Source organism: Mesoplodon mirus (genome assembly GCF_964341445.2).
Source record: "Mesoplodon mirus genome assembly, chromosome: 7".
NCBI classification, from domain to species: domain Eukaryota; kingdom Metazoa; phylum Chordata; class Mammalia; order Artiodactyla; family Ziphiidae; genus Mesoplodon; species Mesoplodon mirus.
The window spans coordinates 93,274,930-93,290,868 of NC_138983.1; the positions used below are offsets into that span (position 1 = coordinate 93,274,930).

The 15,939-nt window shown below is 37.3% G+C and overlaps 1 protein-coding gene and 1 long non-coding RNA gene across 4 annotated transcripts in view; one reads left to right on the forward strand and one right to left on the reverse strand.

Annotated features, from left to right (window-relative positions):
- Window positions 1-15,939, forward strand: part of LOC309807669 (interferon regulatory factor 6-like) — a 1,069,421-nt gene that overhangs the window by 136,784 nt on the left and 916,698 nt on the right. The window lies entirely within an intron of this gene.
- LOC309807705 overlaps window positions 1-15,939 on the reverse strand; it is a 118,525-nt gene that overhangs the window by 79,378 nt on the left and 23,208 nt on the right. Inside the window, exon 2 of one of the 3 annotated variants that reach the window (XR_014294642.1) lies at window positions 7,609-7,791. The exons of the other annotated variants lie outside the window; for them this stretch is intronic. This is a non-coding gene — a long non-coding RNA (uncharacterized lncRNA). The remainder of the gene's footprint in view (window positions 1-7,608; window positions 7,792-15,939) is intronic. 3 annotated transcript variants of the gene reach the window in all.

The following is a 15,939-nucleotide window of genomic DNA, read 5'->3' on the forward strand; positions in this document are numbered from 1 at the left end:
CTATATTTGTCCATTATGAGGTTTAGAATATACTTCACTACTTAAATGAGTTGAGTATGATATTTTATCATTATACCTTTGCTTTTATCATATATTGTGGATGTAGAGTCTTTGGTCAGAAACATACCCTCTATATTATAAAAACATCATTATAGAAAAATGTAGTATTCTTTTAATATATAATTTAACATGAAACTAGGACAGATTTTCAGCAAAAGAAGGGAGCTGCATATAGTTGGCTTTTACTGGCAGGCCTCTTTCTGCCCAGTAATTACCCAGTCTTTACATACATGTTACAGTTAGTTCAGTGCTTTTAAGGAAATCCAGCTTTCTTTGCTCTCTGATCTTTTCTTCTCACAAAATACTTAGCAAACACATAGCTATTAGCTCCATAGGAACTGGTTGTATACATCAGTATTTTTCACAAGCCCACTTAACCAAGGTACCAAGTAATTTGACTAGAATCCAAACCAAATCAGTTGAAGAGCTAAGTGTGCAAAAAATCCTGTAACACACTAGATTCCAATGAGCCACAGTTTTATTAACACTGCATCACTTAGCAAACTCAGATGGGGTCTTTGGGTCTTTATGTTGAGTTTCTTTAATTGGCAAATGCTTAAGAGCACACTTTATTTATTTATTGATTGATTTATTAAAGAATCATCTTTTTTTAAAATTTATTTATTTTTGGCTGTGTTGGATCTTCGTTGCTGCACGTGGACTTTCTCTAGTTGCGGGGAGTGGGGGCTACTCTTCGTTGCGGTGCGCGGGCTTCTCATTGCGGTGCCTTCTCTTGTTGCAGAGCACGGGCTCTAGGCACGTGGGCATCAGTAGTTGTGGCGCATGGGCTTAGTTGCTCCACGGCATGTGGGATCCTCCCGGACCAGGGCTCGAACCTGTGTCCCCTGCATTGACAGGCGGATTCTTAACCACTGCGCCACCAGGGAAGTCCCTAACAGCCCACTTTAAATGCAGTTACACAATGACATCATGATAAGAAATGCTATAGGAATATAGGCATAGAAAAAAAATTATCATCACTCACATATGCCCTGAGCATTTTCTGCTGGAGAATCTGAACTTCATAATGAGGGTACTAATATATTACCTGCTTCTGATAGTAAGTTCTTATCACTTGAGAAATATCATTAAACGTTATATCTCTGCAGCTTAATCCTTCTTAACCTGAAATATACCTTTAGAAATAATATTTTAACAGTTTGAGAAAATTCAGCTATTACATAGCTATTTACCTAAATATTCACGTGAGATAATTATGAAAGCATTCTATTAATAATTTTTGAAGACATTGTAATAACAATTTAGTCTTAGAATTTTAGAAAAAAAAATAAACCAATAAAGGTACTTCTTCTGGTTCAAACTGTACAAATGAAAATTCTGAAGCTAAGTTAATTGGGCAAAGTATGTTACTGTTTCATAAGTTAATGAAAGTAAATTTATTTATTAAATTTTTATTTATTTATATTTTCATGGGTTTATAACACATAAGGTTCATGTGTATAATATTATATTTTGACATTTATATAAACTACAGTGTGCTCACCACCAAAAGGTTGTCAACTGTCATCGTATTGTTGACCCCCTTTACCCATCTTGCCCTCACTCCACCCACTTCTCCTCTGCTAACCACTACTCTGTTCTCTGTATCTACTTGTTTCAGTTTGGTTTCTTCATTCATTTTGTTTTGCTTGTTTTTATATGCCACATATGAGTTAAATCATATGGTATTGGTCTTTCTCCATCTGGTTTATTTCACTTAACGTAATACCCACATGGTCCATCCATGTTGTCCCAAATGCCAAGATTTCATCTTTTTATGGCTATTATTCCATTGTAAGTGTGTGTGTATCTTCTTTATCCATTCATCCATCAGTGGACACTTAGGTTGTCTCCATATCTTGTCTATTCTAAATAATGCTGTGATGAACACAGGGGTGCATATATCTTTTCAGATTAGTGTTTTTGTATTCCTTGGATAAACACCCACAAGTGGAATAGCTACATCACATGATAGTTCTATTCTTAATTTTTTGAGGAATCCCCATGTGATTTACCATAGTGGCTGCACTAATTTACATTCCCACCAAAAGTGCACAAGGGTTCCCTTTTCTTCACTTCCTCTCCAGCACTTATTTCTTGTCTTTTTGATAATAGCCATTCTAATGGGTGTGAAGTGATATCTCCCTGTGGTTTTGATTTACATTTCCTGATAATTAGTGATGTTGAACATTTTTCACATGCTTGTTGCCCATCTATATACCTTCTTTGGAAAAATATCTATTCAGTTTCTCTGCTCATTTTTTAATTGGATTGTTAGCTTTTTTGTTGTTGAGTTGCATGAATTCTTTATCTATTTTGGATATTAGATACATGATTTGCAAATATCTTCTCCCATTTGGTAGGTTTTCATTTTGTTGATGTTTCCTTTGTTGTACAGAAGCTTTTTAGTTTGATAATAGCCCCATTTGTTTAGTTATGCTTTTGTCTCCTTGCCTGAGGAGGCCTATGCAGAAAGATATTGCTAAAACCAAAGTCAAAGCGAATACTGCCTATGTTTTCTTCTAGGAGTTTTATTGTTTCAGATCTTACATTGGAGTCTCTAATCCATTTTGAGTTGATATCTATGTATGGTATAAGATAGTAGTCTAGTCTCATTCTTTTGCACGTGGCTATCCAGAAAAACTAAATTTAGATGCTCTCCATCCTTTCATCAAATTTTAAACCCATTCAGATTAATCTGCAAAACTTCATCAAGAGGTTTGAAGGTAGAGAACTTTTTACTGTCTAGCTGATTTTTAAGAGTGATTAGGGCAGAGTTATATATCAAATTACTGCAAAAAACGTTCTGGCTAGTCCTTGTCAGTCACTTTCCTAAATTTCAAGGTTATCGATTGCTCAACTTATCTTATGACTTTAAATTTGAAAGCCTCAAATTAGCAACAAGTTTTCATAGGATTCAAAGCAGTAGGGGTTTTACAGAATGATTCTATTAAATTAATCTTTTCCTCATTTGAAACATACATGATTAAGATACATATTAATTTATTCAGAAAAGTCATACATTTTTTCAATGGAAAAACTCTTCCCTTCTGTGCTCCCTAGGGCTATTTGTGTGCAAAATTTAACAAATATTGGTTCAACTCTTTTTTTTTTCTGATTCAAAACTTCAGCATGAGTGATGATTAGTTGGATGGCTAACGAGACAGTAATCTCCTCAAACATCTTTTAACCCACTTGTACATTCTACATGAAGCAGCAGCTCAGTAAATGTTGAATGAACGAGTGGACAGATCCCACTTACCCAGAAGACTGAATTCTTCTTTAAGAATCTGAGGTTTAATTTTGTGGTCAAATGTTTAGAAATGGAAATAGAACTCAAAGTTCCACTTGACTTATAACGTGACTTCTGTTCTCAGCAGATGGTTAGAAAGGTTAGTTCTACCAGTGGCTTCAGAAAACATACAAAAGGTGTTAGCAGAACCATGATATTTACGGTACATATTTGATTGTTTCAAGAACTGAGCGAACAGGTATCACTTGTAAGGGCGATCAGGTGCCAGTTTCAGTGATCAGGCCTGAACCGCAGGGGTTTCCCACTCCGCCCGCTGCTTGTGAATTCTGGCTTCACTCATTATGCCTCCTGATGCTGCCACACAGCTCCTTATTTTGAGGTCACAGGTGATCTGACTACGCTTTTTTGTTTGTTTGTTTTTCTAACGTTACACAGAAAGCTAGAGTCAAAAATGTGTGTGTAGTCTGAGAATGATACTTTGGATATATTGCTATTTATGATAAGCCCAGACTGACATGTTTACCTCGAACTGGAAAAAAATTGCTAACTAGAATATCCCCCGTAAAGGTAATTACTGACAATGTCTTCCTCCTTAACCACATGGACCTACATCAAGGCTGCTTATCTGTGCAAGATACCAAAGTTGTTACCACAGGACTATGCTATCAGAAGCAGATTTTCTGCCAGTGGGCTGGGCCAGCTTTTGCAAACTACGGGAAACCTGGGTTCATAAAATAACCTAAGGGACACTCCTGGTCTAAACTCAAACAGAATGGGCTTAATACATAAATCCTTGCAGGAAGTTTGGACACTGAAATGATCTCTCACTGAGGATGGCGATTCAGCTTAACAAATGAGGCAATGAGACTGATGGAATACGCCCTTTCCAAGGAAGAAGTTACAATGATTTCCGTTGATACTATCAGTATTTCCACAGTCCTGTTTCCAGGAGGTTATATATAGTATCACAGAAGAACCCTGAGAACAGATAATCAAGCCTTCATTATAAAGAATCAGAGAAATATATGAAATGTCTCTTAACAAGGAGAATTGAACTTTTTTACTTATAATAACCATTATTATCATTATAGAGTTATTATATTGTTCTTAATATTTTATTATTAAATAAATATTATCTGCATGGAAGGCAGATTGGCATCACATACGTGTTACGGCACTGAAAACTAATCAATACACACACACAAAATAATGTGCTAAGGCTACACTAGGGAGTCTCACTTCTGATCTCAAGGTTATGCCAGTTTATCCCAAGTTCTCAACAAAACTCTTTATCAAACTTATTGTATCTTATCCCTCACTGTATCAGAACTGTTTCAAAAGGGATCTTGTTAGTCATTTTCCTTAAAAAAAAAAAAGAGAAATCCAAGTCATGCCTTTTCTATGAAATCTTTGGAGGTTGCTATGACAATGTTATTTGTAGCTCAGCCCACAATTCATATTCTTCAGCTTTTACCCAAAGTAACCTGGTTCTGCTTGCTAGGTATCATCTTCTAAGTCTCCAAGAGATATTGCCAAAGTTTTCTCCAGAGACTGGGATTGGAAAAATGACGGCATTATTAAATGCTGCACTTTACAAAAATCATTTCTATTTTGAGCACCCTAACATAGTTATCTTCATTTTGATTAATCCTTTTTTTTAAACAAGGATGTACATTTTTACATGGTTGCAATTACAGCAAACACAGGGTTTTGTGTTATTCCTTCACTATTTCCAATAACTAAAGCATTTTTCATATATTACAATTGGGGGATTATTTTAACGTTAAAGAATATATGATATTTAATGGATACAATCTATATTTAATTTAATCAGATTCCTATTACTAGCCATTTGTCTTCATTTTTTCCTTATTACAGATAGATTCACAAATAACATTATTATTAATATTTTTTTCCTCTACAGAATTGTTTCTTTGAATGAGACAGGGGTTATGGTTGTTTGGCTTGTATCGACAGTATTTATAAAAGTGTAAATCTGAATGTGTTTAGGTGAGGCAAGTACAGTAACCTGTATTCCTATTGCCTTCCCCCCCAGGCCAACATGGCACATTTAGATTACTTGCTTGACCCTGAAAGCATGTGAATTTTTGACTCCTGGATTACTGGGTCAAAGGCGTAAGTGTCTTTATGACTTTCAATAACACTGATCATTTAACTCTTCTAAACCAGTTATACATGTATTTCAATGTCACCAACTTTCATTTATTTGAGTACTTTCCAAACCTTAGGTGCTGTATACGCATTGGGGACACAATGATGAAGACAATGAACAGGGAGTTACAATGCAGTCTGAATTAATAGAACTTAGAATAGGGTACTAAGGGAACCCATAAGAGGGGCAGAAACAAGTCTTCTCCAAATCGGGTCATTACATGGGGAAGTGGTGGCAAGTAGAAGAACGGAGGAAGGAGAGAACTCCAGGCAAAGAGAGCACCACATGCAATGGCCTGGAAAACATAAGGCAAGCATATTTTAAGTATTATGAGAATGTAGAGGGTGAGGTTAGTGTTGAAAGACATGGATATATATGAAAAGGCATATATATATATATGATTTTGTAACGTAGTCATCATTAGGCATCACTTAATAATTTTTTGTCAAATTTATTAACTATATAAACATGTTATACATGTAAAGTAGATTTAATATGCATCACATCTAAGAAAATCCAATTCCTGACATAATCAGCAGAATGAAAAGTGACAGAGATTAGAAAACTCCCCAGCACTTGAGAGAAGAGAGGTTTGTGCAGTTTGATGGCAGCACAGGCCCATGTGTAGGAGAAGGGGAGGTGATGGAGCAGCAGGGATAGGTTAGAACAGTTGGAGTGCCTGGAGGGCCAGGCCAAGGAGTTCACTTTGTATTAACTCAATGGTCAATGAAATTACATAGCAATTTTAGAGAAACAAAACTATAATTAAAACTGTAGAGGAAACACTAATTCGTTTCACTAAAGCAAAATTCAGAACATCCTGGTGTCAGCACTGGAAAACAATCTCCAGGTAATTGAAGCAGGAAAACCACATCCATTTAGGCGTTCTCTCATTTTCATTATGACTGCTACCACCATAGCAGCCTCTAGGCTTCCATTCTAACACTTTTGTCCAGGTATGGAGCAATCAAAAACATCTCGCTTTGTTTCACTTTAGTACAAATGATATAGAAAAGACATCAAAAGAATTTATTAAGTGATAAGAGAGAATAACTGGGAAACAGAGGGTGTATGAAATATATAAACAGTCTAGTTTACAAAGAACTACTTTATTCTTTAGAGAACATGGTTAGCCCATAGTCCATGTTATTCTACACTGGACACCAAGTATCTCTTAAACCTATGAAATAATATGTAAGACATTATGTGCATTTATATAGTCTTTGTATAAAGGATGTCATGGAAGAGGACCTCTACCAATAGATAGAAAAGAAATTCTTGCCATTGTCTGTTATGCAAGCCAAAAGCAGATGGGGTAATTTGCCAGAAATAATACTATAAGGGATATAAGTAATTTGGTCCAAGTACACCGCTCTCTGGGTTGCATTATTCAAGAGTAAATTTTAGAATGTCTGGAAGCAGAGGTCTTACCCAGTGTTTGAGACATATGAGGTCTCTGAGAATTTCTCTGAAATCACACTGAACATCTTGTGTACATGTATGTGTGTGTGTATATCTCCTGGGAAGTCTTTAAAAGGCTCATAAGCTCTTTTATGGCACTTCTTCATTTCACTTCTGGGCTGGGCCTCCCCATTTATGAAAGCAGAAGTTTCAGCCTCGGAGACTTTGGGCACAAGTCAGCAGGTGGTGACAGCTTTCTCTTCCAACACTGCATCTTTTAAGCATTCTTAAGAAAGCAAGCAGCCATCAGTTATGAACATCATTCAGGTGACGTTCTGTATGTATGAACGGCATTTGAGATTAAAAGACGGGGAAGAGATGGGAAGTGAGTAGACATGAGACTATTATAGGGCTCAGGAGAAAAGTGGCAGAATCTAATTACGATGGGATGAGTGGGAATACAGAAATGAGGATGGGCAGAGGATGCACATCTTGGTATTTGGTATATGCCGCAGGGTTTTTTTCACCAAGTTGTCATTCTGTGTTTGGAAAACAAAATTGGGGGAAAAATGAAATCAAAGAGTAAGTCAGTGCTTGGCATATAATAGGAATGTAATAAATTTTGGAAAGACTCACACTACCATGGTGAAACTTTTAGTATTAAACATATATTCATTTGCAGAACAGACAGTAGTTGGACTTTTATATTACTAATGCTTACAATACTTCAACTTCTGGTCATCTTATACAAGTTCAGTAGACCACTGATCGTTGTTGCGGTAGAGTTCTGAAAGTTTAATTTTGAGACGTGAATGAGAAATGAGGTCATGGCATAGATGCAGACAGGCAATGAAACTATAAAATTGGTAAGCTTGGTCTATGAGAACCTATATGAGCAAAGAATCTGAAAAAGAATAGATATATGTATATGTATAACTGAATCACTTTGCTGTACACCTAAAACTAACACACTGTAAATCAACTATACTTCAATAAAATTAATTTATTTTAATTAATTAATTAAAATTAAAAAATGGTAAGCTTGGTGAACTGTAGTTGACCTCGTTCAGGAAAGTAGAAGTGGGCACTGGTTCTGGAGGATACAGGAGTGGTTTGCATAGAGAGAGGGCCAACTTTACTTCCTAACAGTAAGTTAAAATTAGGGGAATGCAGAGATCATACAATAATAATCAGAAAGTGGCAGAAATGTAAGAAGCAGCCTGGCTCTTCTTATACTAGAGAAACAGAGAGGTAAATTTGTGGTGGAGATGGTAGGGGAATCATTTGAAACAATCCAGATTTCAATTGAAGTGAAGAGGTCAGAAAATATTAAGGATAAATAAAGCTTAGTTTATTCATTAGGAACATGGAAGTTAGAGTTAGTAAAAACCAGTCTCAAAATGATAATTCTCTAATTTGATAATTCTGAACTAATCAGAAAAAAATATGAACTATAGTGCACATTAAGTCAATGTTGAGGAAAACGATGTATTTATTTGAGTACAATTCAGTTGTTATTTTACAATGCTTTAACAAAAGTACACGTTAAATACATCGAATTTTATATATACTGTAAGTATACTTTTTAGCATAGAAAATTACAAAATTATCTAATCACTTAAAAGAAAATAGCATTATCCTTCTCACAAAGTTCTGAAATTAAAGAAAAAAATTATGAAGATATCAACTATTCACTGAAGCTTCTGAAATAATCAGAAAGCTTGAATCAAAGAGAGATTACATTTAAGGAGGATGTGTTATTGTTTAATTCAGTGGTTAAAGAAATAGAAAAATTAAATGGGAGCACTTTTCTGTTAAACTTTCCCCTCTGGAGGCTGGTATAAATAAGGGAGCTAGTATGGACCCTCCATTTCCCTTGAACATGTGTTAACTTCTTCCTAGAGGGTTTAACTTCATGGTTAAGAGCATGGCCTCTGGGCTCAAATCTTTTGTGCCTGAATCCTAGACATGTCACTTGTTAAGTTTGCAACTTTTGGCAAGTTTCTAACTTTCTCTAAGTCTCAGTATTTAACTGTGTAATGTGGATAATATTTGTGAGGGTTAAATGCCACTGACAAACGGTAATTGGTATACATTTAAGCGCTCAATAAATTTGTCTATCAGGAGGAGTTTGGACATAGAGGGAGATGGTAGATAGATTCTGAAGGGAAATGTGAGAATTCGTTTAGAATGAACAGTTTCGAGGAAGACAACAACTGAAACGGGGGTCCTCCTTCCTATTCAGCTGCTAGAAAAAGAGGTGTGTTTAACAGGACAGAGAAAACAGGTTGAAAACTGGTGGCCCTGTGGGCACTGGAGTAGGGGAAACAGGTTAGAAGTGTTTCACACACAGACTGAAGAAGCTAAATACTACACATGCAACAGAGCTGCGGATATCTATTTCAGTATGTCTGTGGGTCTATCTGTACAATGTTTCTCTTGAAAAGTCAGCAAGCGCTGTGAAGACAGAGCTCCAATCCTCTCTGACACTTGTTTAGGGGAGGGTCAGCAGCAGAGAAATCTCAGAGTGGAAGACAACCTACAAATACCTGCAGGGACATACATGACTACTTGCCACTTTCCTCCTGGCATCAGAGCTCTCAAAGTAGTTTATCCCCTTTCATTGCCTTATTCATTCCCTTCATGCATCTTCCACAATCAGGCTTCTGTTTCACATTTTTTACTTCATTTTCCTCTGTAATGTTGTCATTGCAAAAATGAAGTGAACTTGCCTCAGTCCTCTTCCTTCTTGTCCTCAATAAACTATGAACTGGTAAATATATATCTTCTCTTTCTCTTATCGAGAAATCCACCCTTTAGGGCGTGAAATCCTACAATGTGTAAGACAAAATTGTTCTCTTATACTTAACTGTGTATATATAAACCTTCGCATTCATTATATACATTTATTATATTCAGTTGTTATTCATAATATATTTATTATATTCATATATATATATATATAATGAATGTGAACATCAATATCCCCTTAAATTTAAGCCCTCCAGGTAATAAATATTTTTGTCTTTATGAGCTACATAGGTCTGTAACACATATTCTTTCTTTTTTTCCTTTTTTCTTTTTCTTTTCTTACAACCTTTTCAAAATGTAATAACCATTCTTAGCTCAAGAAGAGATTTCACCTTTAGGCCATAGTTTGCTTACTGATGCTTTAAAATAAATAACTCTGAATTTGAGAAAAATACAACAAAACTCAATAATCAGTTATTGATGTTGGCTATGGTCCACTTTAATGCAAGTGAGCGACAACAAGTACTACGGTGAGAATATGCTTATCAGTTCCCAACACATCTGAGGAGTGAAGGTAAGTTGTGTGAAAGGAAAATAGAAATGGAGTCATTACTGGTAGGGAGAGCTCTCTCACATGGAGCCTCTGAGGAAGCCACTGAGGAAGTGTGACTTAGGCACATCTCAGCCGAGATGGAATCTGAACTTTGACTACCTATTGCTTTGACACAGGCATCCAGAGCATCTGTCCACGTTCCAGAAACTCAAGATACTTACCGGACTCTTACCCTAAAATAACTTGTGACAGAGAATCCCTTAAGGACAAATATTTCCTTTCCTGCGTCACAGTCAATCATAATCCCTGACAGACAGCTTTAACAACCTTGTACCTTTTATCTTTATAAGTCCCTGACTCTTTCTCTTCCACAGAGCATCTCTGGGTTTTACCTGAATCTGTGTCTCCCGGATTGCAATTATCAAGACCCTAAATAAAACTTTGTTCTCTGCAGCCTCGATACTGATTATTGTTCGACAGTTGGGCCCCATAGTTTACGAACAAGTGAGACAAGTTCTTATCTCTTGGTTCATGCCTCTGATCTCCTTTTACTTGTTCAATTTAAATGTTATTTCCTAAGAATGACTGCCTCCTTATATTGAGATAAAGTTCTAATTTTCACCTTAGATCTAGTCATGTGACAAAGGAATTATTTTATTCCTTTGTCACATGACAAAGGAATGAGAAAATATACTCATTTTCTCAATCTCTTACGGATTGCTTTCACTTTGATACAGCAAAAATGTTACTGTTGAGAAAATTGTTTCTTTTGCCTGTTAATTTGATCCCCTCAACCTTTTCTTGTACATTTTCTATGCTACATTTAATCAATTTAAATTACTGACAGTTGATTTCCAGGCCTACCAATATACCACTTCTGCCTTTCAATACTCACTCACCTTGTTTCTTTGCACTTCTCTTTTGTCATTTTTGCTCCAAATTGCTCATATTTAAAAAGTCCTCTTGCAATATCATGCATAATTCACTCACAGCTGTGAGGAGGAACAGCTGGAACATCTTTCTGCCAAGGCATACACTCATTCACAATGCCCAGTGGTTTCTCAGTTGTGTGTAGGATTTTTCTGCTGGGATGGGTCTTTTATCATCTTCAAACATGCATGACTCAGCCACACATACTAGCTTCACAGAGTCTTCCCAGCTATAAAGTTTAGAACAAGCTTCGACTCCCAAGTATCTGCTATGGTCTGAATGTTTTATACATTGAATTCCTATGTTGAAATTCCTATGTTGAAACCCTAATGCCCAATGTGATAGTATTAGTAGGTGGACCTTTGGGAAGTGCTTGAGTCGTAACAGTGGAACCATCATGAATGAAATTAATGCCTTATAAGAGGCTCCAGAGAGATCCCCTGCCCTTCCTACCATGTGAGGACACAGGGAGGTGGTGTCAGCTTATGAACCAGGAGGAAGGTCCTCACCAGAAGGCAAACACGCTAGTCTTGGACTTCCCAGCCTCCAGGACTGTGAGCAATAGTTGCTGTTGTTATAATCTACCAGTTGGTGGTATTTTGTTATAGCAACACGACTGGAGTAAGGTCGCATCTTTCTACCCTAGAGGAATAATTCCTAGACTAATTACCTAGTAAAATTTGTGCATTACCTCAGCATACACCAAGTGATGCTGGATGAGGTAAAATCCAGAAACAAGGTTGCTGAAGAGTTCTGTCATGATCTACTCTCACATACTATCACACACCTCAGAGATACTACATATTTACTCGTGTTAGGAGCTTCACATGGCAGTGGTTTTCTTCATGGCAGTGTGAACACCAGCATCACTGCTACTTGCTACTCCTAAAGGAGCTTGAATGCCTCACTCCTCTTCCTTGTTTGAGAGCTATTCCAGTTTTCACTTGGCTGACCTTCAAGCTACTTATCATAAGTGCCCATTCTCTTGATTTTCAGGAACACTCATTACTATTATATCCCTCAGGGCAATTTTAGAAGTTTAAAGCAAGGAAGAGTAGCTTCTTATGATAAGAAAAAGAATAAGGTGGATTGTTGTTCATTTATTGATCATTTATGAGTAGCTGTCATATGCCAGGCATTGGCGCATTGTGCTTTTGATGTCAGAAGCAGTCCCTGCTTTCAAGTGGTCTCTGGTAAAGCTGGAAGGAGTTTCAACTGGACAGAATAGTATAACATAATGAGTAGGTAAGTGCCAGGACAGGGTGCCAGGGTGGGAAGGAGGACACAGAGAAAGAACAAGTTTATCATGAAATCTTTTTGAAGAACAGGACACCTGATTTGTGTTTTGAAGGAAATGTAGAAGTGTGAAAGACAACAAAAAAGTTTCAGAAATGAACAGCCTAGGCAGAGGCTACAGCAAGATTTAAAAAGCAAGAGGGCACAAACCACAGAGCTGATCTCCCTGTGCTATGCGGCTGCTTCCCACTAGCTATCTATTTCACATTTGGTAGTGAGTGTATATATGTCCTGTGACCACCTAGAGGGGTGGGATAAGGAGGGTGGGAGGGAGACGCAAGAGGGAAGAGATATGGGGATATATGTATATGTATGGCTGATTCACTTTGTTATAAAGCAGAAACTAACACACCATTGTAAAGCAATTATACTCCAATAAAGATGTTAAAAAATAAAATAAAATTTTAAAAAAGACACGAGGGCATACAGAGCAATGGTGGTCCTAAACAACTGCCAATAGGTATGTATGACTGGAGTATAAGATCATTTGAGCAAGTAATGCAAAAGATACCAAAATTGGCAGTGGATAATCTAAGGTCAGGATATATCACCTTTCTTTTTTTCACTCTAGAAATATTTACTGAGTGACTCTTATGTGCCAATGATTGTTGTAGGTTCTGCAGTGAAAAAAATCATGACTCTACCTGCACAGAATTTGCATTCTACCTAGGGAAGAGACCGAAAATAAACCAATACCAAAATATTGATATATTGTTTGGCAGACGGGAACAAACATATGGAGAAAACGATATCAGAGATGGCATGGAGCATGTGTAGGTTAATGTGTGCACCTGCATGGGGATGCACAACAGCTGTTTTTTATAGGATGATCAAGGTCTCCCTGATGTGGTGACATCTGACCAGAGACTTGAAGGTAGTCATATCCTATCTATTATCATAACCTCTAGTATCATATTCTATTTATATGTGTATGGATTACTTTTCTAGAACATTTCCAGAAGATGAAATCGTAAATGCAAGGGCCTTTGGATGGGAGAACGTTGAGTGTTGAAAGTACAAACTAAGAGGCTGGTGTTCCTGGTGTGGCAAGAGTGAGAAGAGCAGTGGATAAACTGGAGAGCTGGTGGTGGCGAAGGGGGTGCAGAAAAGATAGGGCTTTTTAGAGTCTCTTTAAGTACTTGTTCCCGTGTGGCTCCCCACCTCTTAGACAGAATCAAGGAAATGTCTAGGCCCAGGCAGTGGAGAATAGGCATTTGGTAGTTTTTGCTAAAGAGTTAAGCTTAAAAGCCTAAAATCTTTATGGACAGAGAGAAATTTTGCTAAATTTCTTCTTTACTACATCAGAGTAATAGATGGATAAATCCAAAGAATTTTCCACAAAGGAAAAGCACCATCAGGATTTGCATAGTTTTTGTTTTGTCTTGTTTTTTAACAAGAGGGAAGGGAAATCACCATTACTAGTTTGAATCTGAGAAAGACTGGGGTAAAGAGAGGTTAAATGGCTCATTCACGGCAAACCTGGGCTTAAGAGTAGGACAGTCAAGAGTATTCTACATGATGCCCTCGGCCAATCACTTACTCAGAGGAAGGCCAATTATTATTTTTTTAATTAAATTAAATTTATTTATTTATACAGCAAGTTCTTATTAGTTATCTATTTTCTACATATTAGTGTATACATGTCAATCCCAATCTCCCAATTCATCCCACCACCACCACCCTTGCCCCGCTTTCCCCCCGTGGTGTCCATACGTTTTTTCTCTACATCTATGTCTCTATTTCTGCCTTGCAAACCGGTTCATCTGTACCATTTTTCTAGATTCTACATATATGTGTTAATTTACGATATTTGTTTTTCTCTTTCTGACTTACTTCACTCTGTATGACAGTCTCTAGGTCCATCCACATCTCTACAAATGACCCAAGTTCATTCCATTTTATATATGTACTATGTCTTTTTTATCCATTCGTCTGTCAATGGGCATTTAGGTTGCTTCCATGACCTGGCTATTGTAAATAGTGCTGCAGTGAACATTGGGGTGCATGTGTCTTTTTGAATTATGGTTTTCTCTGGGTATGTGCCAGCAGTAGTGGGATTGCTGGGTCATATGGTAGTTCTATTTCTAGTTTTTTAAGGAACCTCCATACTGTTCTCCATAGTGGTTGTATCAATTTACATTCCCACCAACAATGCAAGAGGATTCCCTTTTCTCCACACCCTCTCCAGCATTTGTTGCTTGTAGATTTTCTGATGATGCCCATTCTAATTGGTGTGACTTTCAATACGCTTCCCTGGGGCAGTAGTGATTATCTTCCCAATAGCGTGGGCAGCTTGGTGAAGAAGATCAGAAGCTGACTTCAGCTTTTCATAGCTCTCCATCTTTCTACTTCCTAAATTCCCATTCCGTTTACTTGAGCAGTGGTTCATCAAATATGTAACAGCAGCAGAAGTTTCTCCTAGAAACTTGTTAGAAATGCAAATTCCCAGCTGAGGCTCTGGAAATCATTGTTTTGACAAGCCTTCTGATTCTCACTAAAGCTTTAGACCCCTTGCTCTCCTTCTGATCTGAGAGAGAGGGAGAGGGGGAAAGAGAGAGAAAGCCCAGGAAAGAATGCTGGAAAGTAAATTCAGAGAGCTTTTTATAGGGGCTTTTTACTGTGGTAACTCACAAATGGTTGAAAAAACCCCACAAATTGAAACATGTAGCTACTTTAAGCACTCTTTAGCAGAAATCAATCTTATTCCCGATCTATTACTTACTAGGTCATTTCCTCATAGGGATGACTAACAGCAATTCATCAGAAAATGCTTTTTATATTTAAATAACACTTTCTGTTCCAAGATGTCAAAATGTTTGACAAGTGGGCAAAATGCAGCTCACTAATATTCTCAACCCCATGGTAGTAAATAACCCACATCTACCATCACTGCTGTTTACTGGTGATTGCTTGTCTGGGAAAGTTGAAGCGCCTTTGTTATCTCTGTAGAAAGTCAATCACTAAAGGAGAAAACGTCCTTCATCTTGGTTCCCACAGGAAACCAAATTGATAAATTACTCACTGACTTCTATTATTGCATCTCAAGGATAGTTAACAATGCTCATCAAGGAAAAATCCCTAAGAACACTCTTGCCCTATCTCTGATTAAACCTGATTTGGGAAAATCATCTGGCTCAATCTACATTGAATTACAATATGAATGCTACTTAATTCCCTATTACTTCTGATTACACAGGATCAGTGCCTCTTGAAGAGTAAGAAGCAAAGGTTCACTACATTGGGGTCTCCTTGACAGCCAAGCCTGTGCCTTAGTCATTTTGACTCCCTAGTGACCAGCCTGGTATGTGGAATAGTATATGCGATCAGTAATTATTTCTTGAATGTATGATGTAGGAAGGAGTCAAGATATTTTTAGAGTTGGAGTCATGGATCAAGAGGAGAAAACGTGGTTTAAAAGAAACTACTACAGGGCTTCCCTGGTGGCACAGTGGTTGAGAGTCCGCCTGTCGATGCAGGGGACGCGGGTTCGTGCCCCGGTACGGGAGGATCCCACGTGCCGCC